General features: G+C 46.1%; 1 protein-coding gene across 10 annotated transcripts in view; it reads right to left on the reverse strand.

Annotated features, from left to right (window-relative positions):
• Window positions 1-4233, reverse strand: part of LOC138759003 (casein kinase I) — a 120581-nt gene extending 116348 nt beyond the window's left edge. For 2 of the 10 annotated variants that reach the window (XM_069928741.1, XM_069928742.1), the window contains exon 1: window positions 4032-4232. The gene's annotated coding sequence lies outside the window, so the exon portion shown is untranslated. Of the gene's footprint in view, window positions 1-4031 lie in introns of all 10 variants that reach the window. The other 8 variants (XM_069928752.1, XM_069928747.1, XM_069928745.1 and 5 more) reach the window with 7 other exon arrangements.
• Window positions 4234-13009: the final 8776 nt, after the last annotated feature.

A 13009-nucleotide genomic window follows, 5' to 3' on the forward strand; every position in this document is an offset into this window, starting at 1 on the left:
GTATTTCTCTGGATTAAATCCCATTTGCCATTTTTCTGCCCAACTGACCAGATCACTTGGATAATCCTAAAATCTAGAATTTTCCTGCTCCCTTTCAACTACATAGCCAGTTCTTTTTTGTCTCTAAACTTCATCATGCCCCCTCCATTCAACTCTAAATTATTAATGCGTACATATAAAAGGGGGAAAAGCAGAGCCCCGAGACACCCCATTGATGTCAGCCTTTAAATACTCAAATACACCCTTCGCTTCGTGCCATCAAGCCAATTTTGGATAATAACACTACGGTTTCCCATTGAATCCTATGCATCTTTAAAAAATTTGTAAAAGTTAGTCTGCTATTCATATTTTAATGTGAGCACCTACTCACATTCTAATCTTGCACAAAATCTTGTTAATATTTGAAGAACGCAAATGGCAGTTACCTCACCACCTCCCCCCCCCCCCCCCCCCCCAAGATTTTAAAAACAGCTGTCAGGTGAGCAAACATTTGCAGTAAATTGTAACACAGAACACCAATGTTAATCGATGCAACTAGGTTGCTCGTCTCAGGTTTGTCATGTAACTACTAATTCCAAGTTTAACACTTTCTTTTTCAATATTTGTATTATTTCATTTAGCAAATGTTACATTAGGTAAATAAACATTAATAGAACAATAATCAAATTTAATAGGATACTAATAACAGTAATGATAAAACCTACATTACATTTGCATAAAGAAACCAGCTATTCTATTCTACAAATTCGATCCCCAACCTACAGAGGCTGTTGGCAAAATACAAAGGCCACTCTCTGATATTGAAAAGAAAAATAAACAGAGGTCAAGAATCAAAAATCAGTTAAGCTTACAAATTTGGGAAATAATTAAGAACCCCATAAAGAAATAAAGTTTACAGTCATTACAGTTGTGGAGCATCTAATTTTTTTTCTAAAGACAAACAAGCCATCACATCAGACAGCCATTTAATGTGAGTGGGATGGACAGCATGTTTCCATTTCATTAGTCTGGCCCTTCCAGCTACCAGGGAGGCAAAAACTACTACATGGGATTGTGAAGAATTCAATATCGGATCAATGGGTCCAATAATTCCAAGCAAGGCAATAAAAGGAGATAGGGCCAAAATTAATATTAAGAACTAAAGATAGTGTAGAAAATACACCTTCCTAATAATTGAGAACAGAAGGACATAGCCAAAACATATGATACAGTTTTACATTTATTGCATTTAGAAGATGTGAGGATAGAATTTAGCCAATTGGGCATACTCAACAAAAATGTTTATATAGAAGATAATCAAAAGGTCAAAATACAAGTTTCCAGTATTTTAACCAAGAATTATGGTGCTGAGTCCAGAGGTAGCAAAATGAGAAAAATCAAGATTTTATACATTAGTAGTAAAATCTGGCACTGCAAAAACACCAAGTACTTCAGATCCATTCCAAGGCTTGCACCTACTGTACTAATTAAACGTCCCATTTCTTTACATTATCCTTTTCACCACCACGCCCCATTATTAAGTCTTATCACACTGAAGTCAGATTTGGAAAATGTACAAAGAATGAATTTTACTGCAATTTTGCATCTTTCACCAAACTAAAATGAATCAGGATAATTTCAAACTCAATTTCTACTGATGCCAAGTCCAAGAAACCTTTGATCTTGTGCCAAACTAATCAGTATTTCATTTGGACTTTATTTCTATCCACAAGACTATCTTCTGATAGTTAAAGGAAATTACTCTTTTCAGAACCTTTTCCCAGACCGACTTACTTCCTGCTTTTAAAAAGATTGAAGCATTGTGACTAGAGAAGCACAAGATTGTCCTTCCTTGTTTGGCTATCTTTCTGAATGCTGAAATTTTTGACAGGACCTTTAATTCCCAAAATCTCTTGTTCAAAATAACGGACATAACTTGAAAGGCAAGAAAACCAACAATCATTATTGAAAACAAGCAAAGTCCATTTTACAGCAATTCACAAAATTGTGCTCTTTGCAAGACAAGATCTGGGACAGTAATCAACTTCAACCACACTTCCTTACTTCAAAATTATTTGATCCAATAAATTATAAAGAATGCATTAAAACCTAATTCAAACACTGCTACAATTCCAAATGAAATAGGCTTGTCCATCAGCAAAGGACAACAATCAAATGTCATAAATTTCAATCTACTCTACTTTAGTATTAGGCCACCACAAAATTGGCATTGGTATCCTAGTTGGTCTAATGATGATTACACTATACGACCGCAGCAAGCAACGTCAGGTTTTAAATAAAGTGTAGGTTCTGCTATAGATGAGGAATTCTGGTTACTAACTCGATAAAAGATCATCTTAAAAGGCCATTCAATGGACAAGAATGCTTCAGAATTCTGTGAATATGATTTATCCAGATCTCTGTGACCAGACAAGCAGGATCCTGTGCCTCAAGTACAAATATTCTTGAATCATTACCATCAACAATTCAACAACATTAACTATCATGCAAATGTACAATTGAAATGTTATTCATTGACGAGATCGTTAATGAAATAGTGCTCACAATCCCCCAAAAAGTTTCATTTGGTGATTTTTTTTTTAAATCCCAAAAACAAATTGCTGGTGATTTAATGGCATTAGTTCATATTCATCAGATGATTGGAAAAAAGTGCAATATAGCAGCATTTTTCAAGACAACGAACTCTTCTTTGGGTTCGATTTTTGTAATATTCATTCAGCTTATTCCCTCCCCATTACAAATACTGTAACAAGTATCTGTCCTAATGCACAGCATAATTCAACTTGAGTTCCCAATATGTATCAAATTTAACATTATACATATTCAATGCAATGTGTGGGAGTATTTAAATAAAGATGCACATTATGAAATTGTGACAAACATTTCCCTAACCTATTACTCACTGTTTGTTTCATTCAAAGTGTTCCAGCACACATCTGGACAACATTCAAACGAATAGCCAAACAAGTCCCTCCCCCCTGCAATAATTGCTCCCTTGAACACAATTTTCCATCTTGTGGACATTTGAAAAGAATAAGGAGTATTCTATTAAATATTTTGGCAGGGGATCCACACCTTATGTACCCTGGAAAACTTTCCAAATACGGACCTCATACTCAAGTTGGAAACCAGTGAAAGGAATTAGATAATTTTAAAAAAAACTGCAATGCACCTAATAAACAGATCAATGCTTCCTATACACCTTTTTTTTAATATCCTTCAATTATTACATAGATTTGATGTGTATTCACATTTACTCTCAATAATGCTTAAAAGGTCAATAATAGAGCTATGTAAAGACACATCTCAAAACTATTTACACATGAAATGACCTGCTGAAGGGCTTCAGCCACATTATTTCCATCGCTTCTGCAATGCTCAGAATTTCAATTTTGATTGGAAGAAAAGTTGATGGGGAACGAGAACGCAAATGAAAATAAAAGCAAAAACTCAATGCTATCAAAAACCTGTGTTCGATCCACTCACTTCAACGATGACCATCCAAAAAAATCTTATATTTTCCAAACACTTGTCTCTCCAGTTGAACAATTCATTCATTCATTCATCTGGTGGTTTTGGAGCTAAGGTTATACCCCCCCACCCCCACCATCATAACTTGTAAACACAGACACCTCTGGAAATAACATGGCCAAACCTGATGGCTCGGATGGGTATATTTAGATTGTACGACTGAATCCCTAGACTTTGAGAACTTGCAAGTTAAGGGGGAAGAAAAACAACCGAAATTTAGTTTGGAAATTAAACATTAAAAAAGTCGTTTCTGCTGGGGTGTTGGGAGTACATGGCCAGGTAAAAAGCAGAAAGGTAAAAGCTTTGAAGGCAGGAGGGGGGTGGGCTGCTTCACCTAGAAGCGCTGGAGCCCATGTAGGCCCAGCCATACACAGCCGAGCCTAACCCTAAGTGCTTCTCAGTAGCAAAACACCAAGCCCAGAGATCAAGACTAAAAGCAGCCTCTCCTTCATCCGCTCTCTGCTCCCAGCCACTGCTCAGAGATAAAGAACACTCAGTACCTTATCCTAGGTCAGATCTGCAGGAGACTCTCCCCATTTCCCTCTTTTGCTGGGGTTTTTTTTTCCTTCGCTTGCTGGGATTTTTTTTAAGCCTATTTCCAACCCAGCACCAGGGCAACTCCTTCGCGCATGCGCCCTCCCCTCCCAGCGCTCGCCGGCCTCCACCGAACTTGCTGGCCGCCAAGGGCCAAGATGGGTCCGCGCCCTCCTATTGGCCGAGCAGCGGCAGCCGGCCTTTTATTAGGAACGTTGCTAGCGGCGACGGCACCACCGATTGGTGGCTGCCGCCTGTCACTCAGACGCGATGGCGCTGCTGCTGGAAGTGCGGGTGTCTCGCAGCCGCCGCAGCAGGCAGGCGGGAGGAAAGTTGGTGGAAGCCTTTGGTTTGCATCGGATGCTTTTCCGGCCGCATTCATGAACGAACCGCCCCAAAAGGTTCATCTTAACGTCGTGCAGAAGCAGGTTGCCTCTGACGTCAGATCTTCTCATGCAGTCAGCCAGCCCAGTTTTAATTTCCGGGCGAAGTTTCCAAGGGAAACTCTTCTGTTATTTTTACAAAAAAATAACCAGGGGATAGTAGAATTAGACGGTATGAGTTGCTGCGAATAACATTTGTCCCATTCCTTGCTTTTGGATTGGCTCATGCATTCCTGTTTAGCTTGCAATTCAGTCCTTTAGAACCAAAGAACACCACAGCACAGAAAACAGGACATTCGGCCCTTCTAGTCTGTACTGAAACATCATTCCATAACCCTCCAGCCCTCTCCTATCCATGTAGCTATACAACTTATTCTTAAAACTTAAGAGTGAGCCAGCACTTACCATGTCATATGGCAGTTCATTCCACACTCCCGTGATGTTCCCCTAACCCTATGTCCTCTCCAAATCTAAGTGGAAAGAGCTTACTTGCATTTACTGTCTATATGGTGCGCTGTTAGCCAGAATCAGACACACACAAGGTAAAGACTGAACAACAGGCTTTAATCCACAAAGACTTCCACAGAGACAGGCTGGCTGTGGCTGCAGCATCTCTGAGTGCTCTGGAGACCAGCACAGGAGGGTGATTGACACCCAACTGGGTGCGGCTTGATCCCTTCAGGCTGACTGATTGGCAGCCAGACAGGTGCTGTCCTGTCCCCTTACACTCCTGCAGCTACAGGTGTTGCCCCCTGCAGAAGGCCAGTGGTGTACCACTACATTCACCCCCTTCTTTAAAATTGTCCTGGGGGGGCAGTAACAAGGAATCACACCCACTACATACTTACAATATTTACAGGTTGAGACAATTCGGCGGCCTCTGGGGTCTCTGTGACCGTCGTAGGACTGGCTCCTGGTCACTAGTCAGATGGGAAGTGGGGGGGCTGGCGGCAGGGGTGTGTATGTGGCTGGTGTGATGCCGCGAGGAGGGGTGGCCACGGGGGGGCGGGGTTGACATGTGCAGGTCGTATTGGATGGGTGGGGGGGGCGGGTTCGTCTCATAAGGCTGAAGCGGGCCCCTGGTGGTCAAGGAGGCCCTGCGTGCCCCATAGCTGCTTGGGGACGGAGATGTATGCCCAGTCAGCGTCGACCTGGGTTGGAGGGTGGCGTGGAGAGGTGGCTGCTCCTGCTGGTGCCAGGTCCCTGGTTGAGACGGTGTCCTCCCTGCCACTGCCGAACCTAATGTAAGCGTAGTTATGGTTTGCATGAAGGAGGAAAACCTGCTCTACCAGGGCTTCAGCCTTGTGTGTCCGTACATGCTTACGCAGAAGCACCGGTTCCGGGGACGTGAGCCATGCTGGGAGTGACATTCCAGTCGCCAACCTTCTGGGGAATGAGAATAGACGTTCGTGAGGGGTCTTGTTGGTAGCCATGCACAGCCGTGATCGACTGGGGCGTCCTACCAGAACTTAATGGCCCACCCTTTTGACCTGAGAGCCAGGAGGACTGCCTTCCAGACCACCCCATTCTCACGTTCCACTTGTCCATTGCCTCTTGAATTATAGCTTGTCGTGCGACTGGTCGCAATACCCCTCGCCGTCAGTACTGGTGCAGTTCGTCGCTCTTGAAACTAGACCCCCGGTCGTTGTGGATGAAGGTGGGGTAGCCAAACATGGTGAAAATCTGCCCCAAAGCCCTGATGACGGTGGCCGTGGAGGTGTCTGGACAAGGGATGGCGAAAGGGAAGCGTGGGTACTCATCCGCTACCGTGAGGAAGTAGACGTTTCGGTCCATGGAAGGCAGGGGGCCCTTTGAAGTCCACGCTAGATGATCAAAAGGCCTGGGGGGGGGGGGGGGTGGCAGAAGAAACAGGGTTTACACTCCGCACAGACCCGACAGGCCTCGATCATGTTCCTGACGTCCTTGATGGTGTACGGCAGATTTTGGGACAACTAAATTGTACAATCGGGTGACGCCCAGATGGCAGAGAGATTCATGTAATGTCTGCAACCTGTCATCATGCATAGATGCGCAGGTGCAAGAGAGGGCGTCAGGGGAGTCGTTAAACTTCCCAGGGTGGTACCGCATGTCGTAGCTGTAGGTTGCCAGCTCCAGCGCAGAATCTTGTCGTTCTTTATCTTGCTCTTGTGTGTAGTGTTAAAAATGAATCCCATGACCCGCTGGTCCGTGAGGAGAGTGAATCTCCTGCCGGCCAGGTCGAGGCGCCAGTGGCGGATCGCTTCCACAATCGCCTGGGCCTCTTTTTCAATGGCAGAGTGCCCTAGCTCGGAGCCGTGGAGGGTCATGGATAAGAAGGCGACGGGGCGCCCTCCCTTGGTTGAGGGGAGGAGTGAGAACTACCTCGGAGGCATCGCTCTCCACTCGGAAGGAGGAGCCCTCATTAACAGCCTGCATCATGGTGTCCATGATGTCTTGCCTGATGCGGGTGAAGGCTGCCTGCGCCTCAGGTGGGAGGGGAAAAGTTGTGGCTTGGGCCAGTGGGCGGACCTTGTCTGAGAAGTGAGGGACCCACTGCGAGAAATACGAGAACAGGCCCAGGCACCTGCGGAGGGCCTTTAGTGTGGGGGGGGGATGAGTAACTCCATTAATGGGCGCATCCTTTCCGGATCTGGGCCGACGACACCATGGGCCATGATTACCCCAGGATGGCAAGGCGGATGGTGCTGAACACACACTTCTCCTTGTTGTAAGTGAGGTTCAGCTCCGCGGCCGTCTGGAAGAATTTTTTCAGGTTAACATCGTGGTCCTGCTAGTCACGGCCACAGATAGTGACGTTATCCAGATATGGGAACGTCGCCTTCAGCTTGTGCCGGTCTACCATGCGATTCAAATCCCGTTGGAAGACGGAAACCTCGTTCGTGACCCCAAAAGGAACCCGACAGAACTGGTACAGGCGCCCATCTGCCTCAAAGGCGGTGAAGGGCTTGTACTTCGGGTGGATAGGGATTTGGTGATATGCTGACTTCACATCAATCGTGGAGAAAACCTGGTAGCGGGCAATCTCATTGACCATATCGGCAATCCTTGGCAGGGAGTAGCTATCCAGCTGGGTGTACCGATTAATGGTCTGGGTGTAATTCACGACCATCCTCGGCTTACTTCCCCCTTTGACCACCAGGACTCCAAGGACTGTTACTGGGCTCGATAACGCCTTCCACCAGGAGTTGCCACACCTCTGTCTTGATGAAGTCCCTGTCTGCAGTGCAATAGCGCCTACTTCTGGTGGCGATCGGTTTGCAGCCTAGTGCAAGATGTGGAAAGAGCGCCAGTGGGGTGATGTGCAGTGTGGAGAGGCCGCAGGTTGGCCAGGGCTGGTAGGTTGGCCAGGGCTGGTAGGTTGGCGTGCTATGCAATGTGAGTGGAGGTTGGGGCCCCCCAAAGGCAAGGGTGACACTCTGCAGGTGGCACTGGAAATCCAGGCCCAGGAGGAGTGGTGCACAGAGATTGGGCATGACCAGGAGCCTGAATCCTGTGTAAGTCTCCCCTCCCTCCATTATATCGACCGAGCAACACCCGAGGGTACCAACAGTCTTATCCTTGGTGGCGAGGGCGATCGAGCAGGTGCTGGGGTGGACCTTTAACCTTAGGGAGTGCACCACACTTGGGTAAATGAAGCTCTCGGTGCTACCACTATCCAACAGGCACTTTGTTATGTGCCCGTTGACTCAAGCGCCCACGATCGTGGGAAATGTCCCTGGTCAGCGTGGTGGCGGCCAGGGCCATCTCAGAGTTGGAGTCGTCGCTATCCAGAGGGATGGGGAGCGCCGATAGGGTGGCCTGGTCATCGCCAAAGTTGACCACGCTGATATCGGTCGTGAGGTGCAGCATGTGGTAGCCGATGGCCTCCGGAGGCGTGGGAGCATCGGTAGGGCGGCCTGGTCATCGGCCGTCGGTCGCTGGGTACGGCGTGCAGCAGCTGATGGCACCCAGAGGCGTGGGGAGTGTTGGTAGGGCAGTCTGGTCATCGCCCGTGTTGACCACGTCGTTCTCAACGTCATCGGGGGCCCCCCATGTTGGGCGCTGCCTGGCTCAAGGTGGCGGCAGCATGTGGAGAGCCACTGCATGGCTGGCCTCCTTCCCCTACTGTGTCCGCTGCACCGGGGGCAGTGATGTCGTTACGTCAGCCGGAAGTGATATTACACCGTGAGCTGGAAGTGACATCGCTGTAGTTCTCAGCGAGGGCGAGGGCTGGTGCAAATGCTCAGGGCACACACTGTGACGGTTGCTGGTGGGGCCGGATGTTGCGCAGTCAAAGTCGGGGAAGGCAGAAGTTGTCATGGGGACAATGGCGCCGCCTGGCATGCGCACATGGGGTGTTCTGCAGGGTAGGTAGGGAGGTCATAGAGGACCGCTGAGCTGCCGGCAGGTTTAGAGAGGCACACTTTTGCAAAGTGGCCTTTCTTTCCGCATCGGGAACAATACTGGGCAGTTTTGGCGCGATTGTCGATCTGACCCACACCAGGACCCACGGTACTTTCAGGGGCGCCAGGCACCTTCAGCAGCGACGTTCTCCTCCCCAGCTCGGCCTGGGACTGCAGCTGCAGTGTGAGACGACCATGAGGGAGCCTGGAATCGAAGGCTTCGACGTACAGGGCTGCTGCTTCCAGGGTTTGGACCCCTTCCACTGTCCTGGTTAGAGCATAGATTTAGTCTTCCAGCAGCTTCTGCCGGATGGCCCTTGAGCTTAGCCTTCGGATGAAGGTGTCCTGGATCAGTCTCTCGACCTCGTCTACACATACTGGGTTCAGCCAGACACAGTCGGGCCAACTCTCTCATCCCAGGTAAGACTCAGCTGTCTCCCCAGGTTGCTGGGCTCGGGTGTTGAGGAGGTACCTTGCAGACCACATTCATGGGGGGCTTGTACAAGTTCGAGAGTGTCCGTTGCGCTTTCGTACATGGAGCAGCCTTTGGTTACCTGGAAGGCACGGGGACCCAGCTTTGACTGGAGTAGGACCAACTTCTTCCGATCGGAGTCCAGGATGTCGCCTTCGTGTGCCTCGATGATTGCCTCGACTGTGTGCTGCCAGATCTCAAAGTGTGTCTGGGCTTCCGGGTGGCATGGGTCGACCTCAAGGCTCCCTGCGGTCGTGAGTTTTTCCATGGCAGCTGTGGGAAAATTTTGTGGACTAAATTGTGCTGCACTGTTAGACAGAATTAGACACACACAAGGTAAAGACTGAACAACAGGCTTTAATCCACAAAGACTTCCACAGAGCCAGGCTGGCTGTGGCTGCAGCAACTCAGTGTGAGGCCTCGGGAGGCCGGCGCAGGCTTATATCCCAGAGGGTGATTGACACCTGACCAGGTAGGGCTTGATCCATTCAGGCCGACTGATTGGCAGCCGGCCAGGTGTTGACCTGTTCCCCTTACACTCCTGAAGGTAGAGGTTTCCCCCTGTAGTAGGCCGGTGGTGTACCACCACAGTCTATACCTCTCATAATGTTGTAAACCTTTATTAAATCTCCCCTCATTCTTCTACACTCTAAGGAATAAAGTCCAAACCTGTTTAATCTTTCTCTGTAACTCAACTCCAGAAGATCCAGCAACATCCTACTAAATCTTCTCTGCACTTTCAATCTTACTGATATCCTTCCTGTAGTCTGGTGACCAGAACTGCATACAATACTCCAAATTTGGCCTCACCAGTATCTTATCATAACATCCCAATTCCTGTACTCAATACTTTGATTTATGAGGGCCAAGATGCCAAAATCTTTCTTCACAACCCTGGCCTTTCCCCACGACCTACTTTGAGGGAATTATGTATCTGTATTCACCACCAATACAGTGCAGGATCAGTCATGTTTGTAAATCGTGGAGACTTGAGGATGTTATTTACACTGGGGGAGGAAAATCCAGAGAAGGTACAGATTGGAAATAATGCAAGGAAACCCAGCCATGAGAATATGCAAACTCTGCACAGCGCGGATCTCCGCGGCCACCCATTTCAATTCCCCATCCCATTCCCTTGTTGACACGTCTGCCCATGGTCTCATGCACTGACAGACTGAGACCATCCGCAAACTAGAGGAACAAACACCTCATCTTCCATCTGGCCACCCTCCAACTGGATGACATTAACATTGACTCTTCCAGTTACTGTTAAACCCACCCCCCACATCTTCCCCCAGTCTCCTTTCCCCAGCTGTCTCTTTCCTTTTCCCTTGTCTCCATTCAGTCAAACTCAGTTCTCACCTTTCCTCTTATTTCATCAAATTAACACCTTTTTGCTGATTGTCTGGACTCCTCCCCCTGCCAGTCTTCAGTCTTTATTCAGATGCTTTCCTGTGTTTTTGTTTATACCTTGAAGAAGGGCTAAGGCCTGAAATGTCAGTTATATATCTTTACCTCCTGTGGTCGCTGTGAGACTGGCTAAGTTCCAGCATCTCTGTGTGTTTTTACTACATTAAGTGTCTGCATAATTTCACGTTTCATTCAACCTCTGCATAGGGCCGGTACGGAACCAAGGTGTCTGGCATTTGAGGTAGCGGCTGCACCTCTGTACCGACTGATTTAGTGAAATCATGTTTTCAACTCAAATAGCTCAGTATTTAAAGAAATATATCTTGAACAAGCAAAAGACATAAGTACAAAATAAATCTAAATAAGCATAGATATCGCAAAACCTAGCAGTTATGGAGACAGAACCAAACAAGGAACAAAATTTGATAAAAGAGATCAATTCAGACTTTCAGAATATTTAGGAGAATGGTTTATATATTTCCTACTCCTCACATTTCTTAAAATAGTAAAGGCGGTGTAGAATGTGTAATTTTCCAAGGGAATGCTTACCCCATAAAATAAACTTTAGAATATTCTTATTATGGTATCTCCCAGGTCCTAGTTTGCTTAAAATACTGCATTTGAAAACCTTGTCTTGCAACTGTCATTCATTAAGTGGGATTATTTTCTTCATGATCATGACTGCTCATTTTAATAAATTAAAAAAAGTCTTGTCCCTTATTTGTTTCTCGCTACAGGTTGGGCAGCATGTTTAATTTTAAAATGACAAAATTTTTCAAACATTATTTCCTTACTCTTATCAGTTTTCAAGGTCAACTTTTTCCCTCATTGCAAGTTGAGATCTGGATATGCTGTCACAAACACTTCCTCAGTCTTCTTCTGTAATAGGCCTTGTCCACTTAAAGCCATCTTGATACAGGAAAGTACCATGAGAACAGTCACAGATCTTAAACTAGTCAATGCGAAGGAACCCTGAGCAGGCAAATTCCTCCCTCCTCATATCCCACCCCACACACACATACACCAGAGCAAGGTGGACAGAATTGATACATTTGTACAAAATCATGACTGTTTGGATAGATGAAAACTCTTCCTTTCTGATGATTAAAATTCTGGGTAAAATATACAAGAGGAGTGAGACAAACAAAAACGATTGTGCATGGAGTTATGATCTCGACTTTGCTGCATCCCGGACCTTTGGACACAATCAACCAGTGCTTTCAGAAGAGAAATGGATAAGCATGTGGGAGAAAATAATATGGAGGGTCGTGGGGAAAGATCATGAGAATGGGACGGACAGGATTTCTCTACGAGGAGCCAGTTCATGCAGTAAGTCGAATAGTGTATCATTAATCTACATTTTGTTAATTTTTTTGTTTTGTTCCTTATTTGCTTTTTTGCCATTTTGTAATGCTTATTTATTTGTTTTATTTTATTATTTTTTTCCCTTTGGTTGTTCATGGATTTTTGTTTAAATTGCAAGGAAATAGTGAGTTAAAATGATTATTTTTTGAACATTTCCTATTAATGTTCTGTTTCACTCATCAACACCTGGTTCAGTTCACATGGACAATCCATCCTCTGACCCTACATTCTGATCATGATCAATGAAATAAAGTCAAAGCATGTTCCGCCGTTAATTAAATCTAGGCCAGAAATGGTCATTAACATGACACACCTCTTTCGGGTTCTTCGGTGCATATTACTGGAGATGGTCCTGAACGTACTCAAGAACTTTAGAGCAGATATTGTCAACAGGGGCCTTTTGGACCCCCTGGGAATTCACTGCATATTTTAGGGGAGGGGAGGCACAGTCTGAAATCGTAAAATGTTTTTCGTGTCGGAGGTGGAAGTACGGACTAAACCAACTAAGCTTGACTGCTTCCACAAAGAAGAGGCTACATAAACTTCAAGCAGAGTCCTAAGGGGTCCATAGCCAAAAAGAGGTTGAGAATGGCTGCTTTAGGGAAGCACATACACAGAAGGCTGGAATGTTGAGCAAACCATGAGCTGTTGGAAGAACACAGCAGGTCAGGCAGCATCCATGGAGTTTCAATAAAGAATCCTGACCCAAAATGTTGACTGACCATGCACATCATGATTCATTTCAAACTTAAAATCTTCTCATTAATACCAATCTGCCTTTGTTACAGGCTTAATTCAACTCCACGCATTCTACCACATTGCATGTCATCATGGGAATCTATCCTCAATCCCACTTGGTTTAATTCCCTCTCTATGTTGGAAATTCTACTCGTACCAGCTCCTAAGCTTGCATGTTTCATTATAACCTTTCT

This window comes from Narcine bancroftii, chromosome 3, assembly GCF_036971445.1.
Source record: "Narcine bancroftii isolate sNarBan1 chromosome 3, sNarBan1.hap1, whole genome shotgun sequence".
Taxonomy (NCBI): Eukaryota; Metazoa; Chordata; class Chondrichthyes; order Torpediniformes; family Narcinidae; genus Narcine; species Narcine bancroftii.